This window comes from Erpetoichthys calabaricus, chromosome 18, assembly GCF_900747795.2.
Source record: "Erpetoichthys calabaricus chromosome 18, fErpCal1.3, whole genome shotgun sequence".
In the NCBI taxonomy this organism is placed as follows: Eukaryota; Metazoa; Chordata; class Cladistia; order Polypteriformes; family Polypteridae; genus Erpetoichthys; species Erpetoichthys calabaricus.
In genome coordinates, this window is record NC_041411.2 from 14,169,030 (window position 1) to 14,182,044 (window position 13,015).

At 39.7% G+C, this 13,015-nt stretch overlaps 1 protein-coding gene across 2 annotated transcripts in view; it reads left to right on the top strand.

The window, feature by feature from the left end:
- ggt1a (gamma-glutamyltransferase 1a) overlaps window positions 1–13,015 on the top strand; it is a 60,746-nt gene that overhangs the window by 2,435 nt on the left and 45,296 nt on the right. For both annotated transcript variants that reach the window (XM_028824163.2, XM_028824162.2), the window contains exon 2: window positions 4,522–4,633. The gene's annotated coding sequence lies outside the window, so the exon portion shown is untranslated. The remainder of the gene's footprint in view (window positions 1–4,521; window positions 4,634–13,015) is intronic.

Consider the following 13,015-nt stretch of genomic DNA (forward strand, 5'->3'; position numbering starts at 1 on the left):
TCCCTGGAAAAGTCTATTCAGGGGTCCTGGAGAGGAGGGTCCGTCGGATAGTCGAGCCTCGGATTCAGGAGGAACAGTGTGGTTTTCGTCCTGGTCGCAGAACAGTGGACCAGCTCTACAGTAATCCCTCCTCCATCGCGGGGGTTGCGTTCCAGAGCCACCCGCGAAATAAGAAAATCCGCGAAGTAGAAACCATATGTTTATATGGTTATTTTTATATTGTCATGCTTGGGTCACAGATTTGCGCAGAAACACAGGAGGTTGTAGAGAGACAGGAACGTTATTCAAACACTGCAAACAAACATTTGTCTCTTTTTCAAAAGTTTAAACTGTGCTCCATGACAAGACAGAGATGACAGTTCAGTCTCACAATTAAAAGAATGCAAACATATCTTCCTCTTCAAAGGGGTGCTTGTCAGGAGCAGAGACTGTCATAGAGAAAGCAAACAAATCAATAGGGCTGTATGCGAAGCACCACGGCACAAAGCTGTTGAAGGCGGCAGCTCACACCCCCTCCGTCAGGAGCAAAGAGAGAGAGAGATAGAGAGAGACAGAAAAACAAACATGCAAAAATCAATACGTGCCCTTCGAGCTTTTAAGTATGGGAAGCTTCACTAAGCAGCTGCACACAGAAGGTAGCAACGTGAAGATAATCTTTCAGCATTTTTAGGCAAGCCTCCGTATCGTCTAGGTGTGCGAACAGCCCCCCTGCTCACACCCCCTACGTCAGGATCAGAGAAAGCGCAAGAGAGAGAAAGAGAAAAGTAAGTTGGGTAGCTTCTCAGCCATCTGCCAATAGCGTCCCTTGTATGAAATCAACTGGGCAAACCAACTGAGGAAGCATGTACCAGAAATTAAAAGACCCATTGTCCTCAGAAATCCGCGAACCAGCGAAAAATCCGCGATATATATTTAAATATGCTTACATATAAAATCCGCGATAGAGTGAAGCCGCGAAAGGCGAAGCGCGATATAGCGAGGGATCACTGTATACCCTTAGCAGGGTCCTGGAGGGTGCATGGGAGTTTGCCCAACCAGTCTACATGTGTTTTGTGGACTTAGAAAAGGCATTCGACCGTGTCCCTCGTGGAATCCTGTGGGGGGTACTCCGAGAGTATGGGGTACCGGCCCCCCTGATAAGGGCTGTTCAGTCCCTGTACGATCGGTGCCAGAGCTTGGTCCGCATTGCCGGCAGTAAGTTGAACCCGTTTCCAGTGAGAGTTGGACTCCGCCAGGGCTGCCCTTTGTCACCGATTCTGTTCATAACTTTTATGGACAGAATTTCTAGGCGCAGCCAGGGTGTTGAGGGGGTCCGGTTTGGTGGGCTCAGGATTGGGTCACTGCGTTTTGCAGATGATGTTGTCCTGTTTGCTTCATCAGGCCGTGATCTTCAGCTCTCTCTGGATCGGTTCACAGCCGAGTGTGAAGCGGCTGGGATGAGAATCAGCACCTCCAAATCCGAGACCATGGTCCTCAGCCGGAAAAGGGTGGAGTGCCCTCTCAGGGTTGGTAGCGAGATCCTGCCCCAAGTGGAGGAGTTCAAGTATCTCGGGGTCTTGTTCACGAGTGAGGGAAGAATGGAGCGTGAGATCGACAGGCGGATCGGTGCGGCATCCGCAGTAATGCGGGCATTGCATCGGTCTGTCGTGGTGAAGAAGGAGCTGAGCTGCAAGGCGAAGCTCTCAATTTACCAGTCGATCTATGTTCCTACCCTCACCTATGGTCATGAGCTATGGGTAGTGACCGAAAGAACGAGATCGCGAATACAAGTGGCTGAAATGAGTTTCCTCCGCAGGGTGTCTGGGCTTTCCCTTAAAGATAGGGTGAGAAGCTCAGTCATCCAGGAGGGGCTCAGAGTAGAGCCGCTGCTCCTCCGCATCGAGAGGAGTCAGATGAGGTGGCTCGGGCATCTGATCAGGATGCCTCCTGGACGCCTCCCTGGTGAGGTGTTCCGGGCACGTCCAACCGGGAGGAGGCCCCGGGGAAGACCCAGGACACGCTGGAGGGACTATGTCTCTCGACTGGCCTGGGAACGCCTTGGGATTCTCCCGGAAGAGCTAGAAGAAGTGGCCGGGGAGAGGGAAGTCTGGGCATCTCTGCTCAAGCTGCTGCCCCCGCGACCCGACCTCGGATAAGCGGGAGACAATGGATGGATGGATGGATGAAGAAAGTTAAGGCACATTGTCTGATGGAGAAGTAAAGTTTGCTTTTGCGGTGTATGGTGTCCTACAGGTGTGCCAGCTTATCGAGTACAACCCACCCTAAATCAGCTTCCATTACCTCAAAAAAACCTTCAGCACGCAGGGAAAAAATCAGTCTGCTAACTCTGCTGAAGTTTTTCCCCCTACTGAGAATTCTAAGCTATGCGGTTCACCAGGAACACTACGGTAAAACGGGGCGTGTCCTTATGCAAATAGCGGTGTTACTGAAACAGGTCTTTACCGTTTTACATTTTACAGTTGCTTACCTTCGCAATGTAACAGTTTTACACTTAATTAACAGAGATTTTTTCAGTGTAACTGTAACATATCAGTAAACCGTATGTGGCATATTTTGAAGGTAGAAAAATATTGATTTTACAGAACTTGGTTGTAAAAAAATAATGAAATGTATTGTTTAAGATAAGGAGACCTGGGTTCGCTTTCCGGGTCCTCCCTGCGTGGAGTTTGCATGTTCTCCCCGTGTCTGCGTGGGTTTCCTACCACAGTCCAAAGACATGCAGGTTTGGAGCATTGGTGATTCTAACTTGGCCCTAGTGTGTGCTTGGTGTGTGTTTGTGTGTGTGTGTGCACCTTTTGGTGGGCTAGCGCCCTGCAGGGGGTTTGTTTTCTGCCTTGCGCCCTGTGTTGGCTGGGATTGGCTCCAGCAGACCCCTGTGACCCTGTAGTTAGGATATAGCGGGTTGGATAATGGATGGATGTTTAAGATATACAGGTAATTTTCTGTAGAACATAAGGTAACTTTCCTTTTTTTCAGAAAAGGTATTTTACTTTCACCATTTACAGTATTTTTACCGTTGAATTTACTGACATTTTTTACAGAATGTTATTTATTTGTTATGTAATACCTAGTGTTCTATTTTAAAGTAGAAAGTATTTCTTTGGATTCAATAACTGATCCCAGCACCTTTATTACCAAAAACGAGTTGTTTCCTTAACATACTGATCAGTCATTAAACAGCCCTTTGTACAACCTGCCCATTCAGGACTGCTTCAGCACATTGGGTTTTGCTGGTTTTCAAGCATAAACACCACGTTTCATCTTGCTATAGCATTTTATTGAATTTTAGGAGTCAGCTTTAATATACAGTATGCTATATAACAAGAGTCTGTGCCTACCGCTGTGAGGATAGGCTTCTGTCCCAGGTTGCTAGAGGGAAGTGTGGCTGGGCTGCTTCAGCCTGTCAGAGCTTTGGTTCACTTTTGACCCTGAATCTTCCTGGAAAGAAATGACTACATGTCTAAGCCTGCTCCATTTGTCAAATAACTATACAGTAATTTAATAAAGCCACAGTTCCTGAGAAAAAGCTTTGAGCCCTTTTCTAAGGTAATAGACATCAATACATAAAGATTTTCAGGAAATTTTATTTGATATTGGCAAGATGTTCCTTCCCAAACGGTGTAGTGATTATTTCATTATAATGGAAAGGGACAAATTTAATCAGACTTAACATTGAGCAGGTTGACATAAATCAGGCCTGGTTAATAAACAAATTATTCAAATAAAACACATCATTCCCAAGCTCACTTAGTCCCAATCAAGGTTATAGAAGACAAAATCTGTTCCTGACACCATTTTGCATAAAGCAAGAAAGACCTCATTTATGCGCACGCACACACACACTCACACTGGCCCAGTTTTGAATCACTGAATAACTTAACACTTGAGTCTTTGGAATCTGGAAGAAAAACACAGACATGGGAAAGCTTTGCAAACTTCAGAGAAGCAAAGGCTAGGCACAAGGTTTGAACCCTGGATGTTGGATCTGTGAATCAGCAGCACTTACCACTGTACACCCCCAGAATGCAAACTGGTTATTATTTTAATCAGACAGATTACAGTAATGTTTTTTTTCTAAATGCTACAGAGTTGATTACTTCCCACACAAAACACATTAGATAATTAACAAACATTTCTGTCTGTTTTTTTTAATAACAATCTACCAAACATAGTTTGTAATTTCAATATTGACTCCCAAACACAGAAACTGGGAAATAATAACTCACTAAATTACACTAAGAGTCCAATGAAAAACAGAAGTTGGTTGGAACAAAAACCTACAGCCACAGTGGGTCCCCAGGACCGAGTTTAGGAACCACTGGGTATCTATAAATATATTCCATACACAGTGATATTAATATTAATGCTTTGGTAATGCTACATGTTTGCTAAGGTTAATAAAGCACCCTTAGAATTGAACTGAATTGTAGATAAAGTATCTTCTGTTGTAATCTGCAAAACAGTTTTTTATGTATTCTAAACTGTTAATATTAATTTATATGTCCTTTCTTCATTTTCAAGTGTTTGAATTGTGAAGATTTTACTTGAAAGGAGTAAGGAAGAAAGTGCACCAGTGTTACTGATCCAAAGAGAGCATAATCATCACTGTATTAAGCCGTAATGTGCATCATTTGTAAGTAAAATATTACTCTAAATTCTATGTTGCATTCAGATCAAATTCTGGAACATGATCCATATAGGATGCTGATGTAAAAGGACATATTCAATGTCAAATTTTTCTTTCTTGAAGAAAATAGCAACTCTACCAAAACTTTAATGAGTCTTAAAAGTAGACAATTTTAACATCATGTAACTAACAAAACATTATGGTTTTTACTTTGTCATTATTTATTAACAAGAAATTAACCAACACATAGGAGCCATATGTGAAAATGTACATAAACATCCTTACTAGTTGCTTATCATTTATGAAATAATTGAACCTGGGAGCTGCTTGTCACGTGTACTCAAAAAGGTTCTGACCGCTACCTCAACCCTACATGAAGTAATGCCTTTTGACAAATTAGTCTGAAGCATTAAGGTTTAAGAATGAAAGGCAGCAATAGTCTGGAATGGATTAAAGGCAAATAAGTTAAGGTCCAATCATTGTACAGTGAGAAGCATTATTTACACTATTTATAGTATTTAGTCTTTCATGTAATGGGCTTCCCAGCGAATTTGCCTAAGGATCAGATTGTCTTATACAACACAAAATTGTAAAGAAAACACAAGCAACATCCAGAGATCTACAGTACATGCCTCTATCAACATGACTCATTGCTCTACCACCAGGAAAAACAGATTGAACAAATATGGTTTTTATTGAGGATAGCCTTTAGAAAGCCATTTTCTCCTGAAAATAAATAAAATAATTGGACCTACTCCCATTTAAGATTATTTTGGAGTGTTTTTGTCAATTTTTCCTTGGTTGTTGTATTGAAAATTATTTTATTGTTTCACATTCTTTTTGTTATGTATATGATGGCTTTATCTCATAGTAGTGTTGCACTTACTTTTAGGGATATTATTTAAGAGTGTACACATCCCAGTGTTTTCTAGTCTGAGGTTTATTAAAATAAATTTAAAAAAATGGGAAAAAGAACTACATTTTTTAGGAATCTGAAATTCACAGATTATGTTCTCATGATTACACTTCATGTTTTGCTCTCTTAGGAAAGTTTGTGGAATCAACTGAGCCCTTGCTTGATCCTTGGATTGGGTTTAAGTGCATTGTATTTCTAACTCTTTCACTCAGGAAAAAAAAATACTGTCCATGATACATTTTTTATAGGAGACACATACACATTAGTCACATATTGTGCTGTACGTTGGGTAAGACCCCTGGAACAAAGGCCTTTGAAGAAAGTGAAGTAGAGTTTTTCTGGTGCTTGTGTAGTTTTTCATGTTTGGAAAAATCCATGCACAGTGTGTCAATGCAAGAACCTTGTATATGACAGGCGGAGTGGTGGCTGTGAGGCTAGGGATCTGCAATGGCAATCGGAAGGTTGGCGGTTCAAATCCCGTAAATGCCAAAAGGGACTCTGCTCTGTTGTGCCCTTGAGCAAGGCCCTTAACCTGCAATTGCTAAGCACTTTGAGTAATGAGAAAAGCGCTATATAAATGTAAAGAATTATTATTATATAAGCTGTCAGACAGAGCAAATGCCTTGGGATTATCTTGCAGCCTCAGAATCTACAGGATCATTGAATCCTAGGCAATGCTTGGACCAATGAAGAACTCCACTTTATGCCATGTTATTTTCTAGTAGAAAATGTGACACAATCCTGAATCCTTAATTAGACAAAGCTCAGTGACACTAAGAAGACCAGTAGGTCCATAGCTGAATGTCTGTAAAAGAAAAGAATCAAGGCTTTGGAATGACAAAGTGAAATTCTAGATCTCAGCTTGATTAAGACTGGTGTGGCTGGACTTTAAAAGGGCCCTGCATAAATAAATACTCCGAAACAGCAATGAACAGTGGCAGTGTTCTAAGAACGTGGGGCAGAATTCAGATGTGAATTTCCCCTTGGGATTAATAAAGTATCTATCTATCTATCTATCTATCTATCTATCTATCTATCTATCTATCTATCTATCTATCTATCTATCTATCTATCTATCTATCAATTCTTTCAGTACAATGTAAGAAACTCTTTACTGCATAAACAGAATAATTAAAAGCTTTAAGTTGTTGCTACTGACTCTATCAAAAAAGAAAGGACAATAAGGCTGATAATTTAGTAGGAAAATAAAACATGTACTGTACTGTTATTTCTATTATTGATCCTTACTGTTGGTTCTTTTATAAATAAAGGATTTGTGCAATTCCTAATTAGGAAATTTGCAGTTCTACTGATAGTTGATACATAACATTGAATTTATTATGTAAACTTGACAGTTGAATAACATGTTTCTTTGTGGCCACGTTGACTTGGCTGCTCAAAAAGGTGAAATGCAATAGTAAATTTAGGCCACAGGTGATTTCCAGGGTGTCATAATTTTTTTTCCAACTACATCTCAGCTTCTTGTCTACAAATTATTTTTTGCTACATTTATTTCTACGTATAATTTGCTTTTTGGTTTAGAACTGCATGATTAAGCAGTATCATAAGGTCAAGCATGTGTGGAACATTCAGCCTTTCATTTCTCACTTACTAATTTTCATGTAACTTAATTATACATTCATTTATGTAGGTTTATGCTTTATGCCATCTTAAAATACATGGCTTGAATATTTGTATGAATTTATCCTTTGTTTCCAAGTGGCTTACCTTGCTGTAGGCATGTTGGTATCCTAGAGATCTGAATTTGAATGCAGGATGGAGTATATTGTAAGCAAAAGTAGTCAGTTTCAGCCTTTTAGGCACAGCATTTTAAGCACTATTTAAAGATGGTTTAGCTACAGTTTGACTAGTTTGAGCAGTTGTTTTCGTAAATGCCTGATATACAGTATGATGCTGTCATTTACTAGATGAAGATCTAGATCTGGGCTGAACAGTTTTTTGGCAATGCTCATTTTGATTCTATTAAGTACGTGGCACCCTTGTTTAGAATCCTATCTTTATGTAAGCCTCTCAGGCCCTTCTTTCTCAATATCTACTCACTCCTGTCTATTTTTTTGGTTCTTACTGACCTTGTAACATCTTATAACATTGTATTGTCTTTCAGAAAACATTCCCTTTAATTAGGTTTATACTTTACACCCTGAACATCTGCCGCTTGTGCTGGCACTGGCAGACAGACAATGGCAGTGTTACTTTTGTTATCGTCTCTTTTAACTACGTTATTTCCGTGTCTCTTATTATTTGCTCTTCTTTCTTTTTCTCTTGTTGTGAAGTACTGTTTTCATTAGTAATACTCTTACTTCATCTCAGAGTTCATTGAATTTGTGTTCTTTGTATGAAACCGACTAATATTTTGATCCTCATCAAACCCAACGTACATGTCAACTGGTACTCTGCTGTTTTGATTGATTTTCTAACACTTAGTCATTTCTCAATGCCATTTCTATACATTAAATCAGTTTATTCCTTATTCTACTAACATCTTCCTATCTGACCTAATCATCTTATACCATATACTTCTCTATGCTGATCTGAACTACTGGTTTTCCAGCCATAAATCTGCTCCTTTTATATCATTCTTATTACCACCTATTGCAGTGAAAATTATTCAATACACCCAATTACACATTCACACACTTATTTCACTGCTCCAATCAAGACCAGACTATTTCCTTAATGTCCTTGGTGCACTGAAAAACAATTTTTATGACTTCAACATCATTGGCTGGAAAATAAGTGATAATTATCTGGTCTTTGTGTTCATAAATATTATCAGGTGTTCCTACCTATGGTACTTTTGGCAGCCTGCAGGGAAAAACCTGGGGGTTGGTGGCAGAATTGGTATTCCAGCCACCATAAAAAACCTCACACTGGTTCCACTCCATCTGAACTAGTGTGGTGCTGAGGTGTCACTTGTTGCATGGCTGCACTCGGGTCCTAATCTGGGATCCTGAGGTGGTTTGTCATGTGGTGGGTGCGGCAAGGCGTTGTATCAGCCAGCGTGTGCTCCTAACCTCTCTCTCTATCTGTTTGAATCAGTTCTGTAGGATTTTAATCTCACCACAGCAAGTGTAGTGCTTTTGTACAGATTGTCAATGCCATCAGCCTTACTCCTACTAGTGAGTCTATCTCTGTTGTTTCTTTTTGAAATCTCTACTGCCTTTAACTACATTGACATTTAGTGATCATTTGACTCAAGAGAGGATCATACATCCATTCATTTTTTTCATTTTTTTTCATCAAGTTCTGCACTTCAACCTTCTCTTTGTGTTAATTTTCAGTATTGTAAAAAAAATACCTACAGTGCAAAAAAACTTTTTGTTTTGTTTACAAAAAATATTAAGTAATAACAAGTGTTTTTCTAATATTTAGCATTATGTTTGGTAATATTCTTGTAATCCATATTACTAACCGAGAATGCTAAACCGGATGATGGACGCAGGCACATCCGGCAATGGGCCGTAGCTGCAAAAAGACGTACTGCGCAGGCGCAAAAAGAGTCCGCGAGAGTCGGCTGAGGAGCCGAGAAAGGCGGACAAAAGAGGGCGAGAGAGGCGGATGAGGGGCCGCGAGAGGCGGACAAGACCACAGAAAAAAGGAGTGAGCACAGGAAAAATGGAGAAATGAGGCGCAACGAGCACCGAAAAAAGGAAAAGGCACATAAAACAGTAGTCAAACGCAGGCAAAGCACGAAACACATTGCACACGAAACTAGACCCAAAAAAAAAAAAAAAAAAAAAAAAAGAGGCCCGCGCACAACAGCAAGGCACCCCCCCCCCCCCCCACAGGCACTGGATGGGACACACACCAAGAGGGGGATTCAACAAGCCCATGGAACACAAAAAAAAGAACACAAAACCACCCCACAGACCCTACAAGCAAGGGATGGGACACACACAAAGAGGGGGATTCAACAAGACACAGGAACACAAAAAGAAAGAAGACGCTCGCGCGACAGCAATCCTCAACCCCCCCCCACACACACACACATCCATAAGAAGTGACACCCAAAGCCACATATTCTAAAGTGAACGTCAACACCTTCACACTAGACAGCATAGGTGTCAGCATTGGTGGATCTCCTTACAATAAAGCACTATTAACCGTTCAACTACAGAAAAGGAAACATATTAACAGTGACTGCGATCCTCCTTATTACTTATCCATATTTCGCATGCTGAGAAAGAAACAAGTCATGAATACACGGTCACGGGTACAAAACGAAAAGGAAAGGATAACAGGAACAAACACACGAACACGAAAGAAACAACAAAATAGACGGCTATGCAGCATAGGTGGATCTCATTACAATAAGGCACTATTAACCGTTCAACCGCAGAAAAGGCTCCATATTAACAGTGAGTGCAATACTCCTTATTACTTATCCATATTTCTAAAAGAAAAAATGTCTCGACTCCAAAAACGCAAAGCTCAACTAAAGCTTCTAACTAACGATGTACCTAAAAGTAATAACTTTATGAACTGCATTAGATCCTACAATAGTTCATTTGCTTTTGCATCTACCGGAGTAAATATCAGGCCACCAAAAGGCAATGGCCCATACTGCTTTCGCATATGTGCACAAATACTGCATCGCATTGGAACAGTGCACCCTGAAACAAATCAACAACGCAAATATGCACAAATCTACATCCTAGATCCACATGACGCAAACTATCAATCAAAGTGCTGCATCGCAACAGGCACGGATTCAAAACGAAACACCTCCAGTCTCAGACATACGTTAATGGCAGCGAAGGCTACAACGGGCTTCTCACACAGCACAGGCAAATCGATTACAGCTCCAAAACAACACGTCCCAAATACTACACATGCAACAACGCGCCTCTCAAACGGCACAAGCAAAACATAAACCAGGAATATTCATTCGGATTAATGAATGTCATTTGCAATCATTGTCATTCAGTTCACTTCCGTGAAGAAACAACTGGCAATACAATTTATACATTTACACGTTGTTGTCAAAATGGTCAAATTAGACTGCCTTCTTTACATTCATATGCTGAATATCTACAGAAGCTTATAACTGACGATGTACCTGAAAGTGAAATCTTTATCAACTACATTAGATCCTACAAATCGGTATCCACTATGAACATTAACGGTGGCACTGCACGTGACATCCGTCTTGAAAAAATGTTGTTTATTGATGAATGTTCAATGGCATGAAGTCACTTACTCAACACCATTCATAAACTTCTACAAACGTTTATGAATAATAATATTCGATTTGGAGGAAAGGTACTTTTATGAGGAGGAGATTTTAGACAGTGATTAGCTATTCTTCCAGATGCCATGCACTCAGCTATTGTTCAGTGCACCTTAAAATACGCAGACAATTGGCATTGCTTTCAAAAGATACAGTTAGTAAAAAATATACGATGTCCAGAACCAGATCATAACAATTGCTTATTACAACTGAGAGATGGTACACTCACCAATACAGATGGACTTCAGCCACATATTATTACAATTCCTCAAGCCTTTATCTGCGACGACTTAGTTACAGAGAGATTTGGAACAGCAATCTCATTAGACCAAATGCCCCTTTTAACACAACGCACTATATTATGTCCAAAAAATATTAATGTGGAAAACATAAATACCCAAGTCATTCCATTACTTCCTGGAGAGACACAACTCTTTCTAAGCTCTGACAAACTTGACTCTGATCACAACAATAACCATCTTAAATGACCTTACAAGTTCTAAGCTGGAATTACCTTTTACACTTAAACGGCGTGTACAAAGAAATTTTCAAATAAACCTTTACACTGTGCCACACACTTTATTGTTTGGTTTCTATTTGCATCATCTACACCGTCACACTATTCTATATCTCATTCATACATCACGCTCTTTGTCATTCCCAACACCAGGGGTTGGCGAGCGAAGCGAGCAGGGGGCGGAGCCCCCTAGTATTATTATAAATTAGTAATTTGCATCTGTATGTTTGTCAAACTGATTTCTTACCATGGCATAATGAATTGGGTAATACTTGGTTATTAAGAACATTATGGGATTATCCCAGAAGTGGTGGTGTAGACATGTAAAAAGAAGTGGAGGACAGGCACTAACAAATGTGTTGAAAGAAGGGAGCTCATAGTGAATGTCAGAATATAGCAGAATATAATTGCATCTTTCACAATTTAGCCTGTAGGATTTTCAAAGCTTTTAAAATGAAATAAAATTGATTAGACGGCTATAAAAATGTTGTAATAACATCATTACAAGAAAATCATTTTGTAGGGATGAGGCAGCTGCATTTAACAAAACAGGGCTTTTATGTGTCAATAAGAATGTAATATATTCAAATACAAACTGTAACCATTGCATGAAAATTGGGAATTAACTGGTTTGTTCCCTCATTATGAACAACTATGGACCTATGAATGGCTGAGTTGATAATAAAAGCCAGACTAGTTGTAGGTCTACTGACTTTGTCAGTATGAATGGAGTTGAATAAATATTTGACCTGAGAAATGATCATCACTCTGGAGTCAATCACAGAACTCTGATATGAGTAGGGATGTGACAGTTATGAAAAACACAAGAAGTGGCAACACAGTGCAAATATGCTGATAATTAATGTCAACTTTATTTATATGGCACATTTAAAACAACATCAGAATGCTGTGGCCAAAGTGCTTTACAATAATAGAATAAAAGAAAAACATACAATTAAAGAAAAACATACAATTAACATGATAACATAAATAGAAATAAAATAAATGAACATAAATAAAATAAATAAGAAATAGAAGGAATGTTACATAATCACAATGAGGAAACCATCAGTATTACTGAAGGTCACGGAATGCAAGTGAATAGAAATGAGTCTTTAGTCTCATTTTGAACAGTTCAATTATAAACGACTCCTTTATGTGATGAGGTAAAGAGTTCCATAGGTGAGGAGCAGCAGCTGCAAAAGCCCTGTCTGTCCCCCTTAGTTTTACACTTGGTACGAGGGACAACAAGAGACAACTAATCGGAAGATCTAAGCACTCTGGATGGCTGGTGTAAAGCACACAATTCAAATAAATAGGCAGGAGCAAGCCCATGTAAAGATTTAAAATCTAGAAACAAGATTTTAAAATCAATTCAAAAACTGACAGGCAGCCAGTGTAAAGAAGCTAATATTGGAGAAACAGAGTCATACTTACTTGCCCCAACCAGAAAGCGAGCAGCAGCATTCTGGACCAACTGTAACCAGTGTATCAGGGATTTGCTAATCCCAGAATACAGTGAGTTGCAGTAATCAAGGCGAGAAAAGATAAAAGCATGAGTAGCTTTCTCAAGATACCTAGAAGATAAAAAAGGCTTGATTTTACCTAATAGATGAAGCTGGAAAAAGTGACTCTTGACTACAGAATTAACTTGTTTCTCAAAAGAGAGGTTACTGTCAAAGATAACACCTAGATTGCGGACTT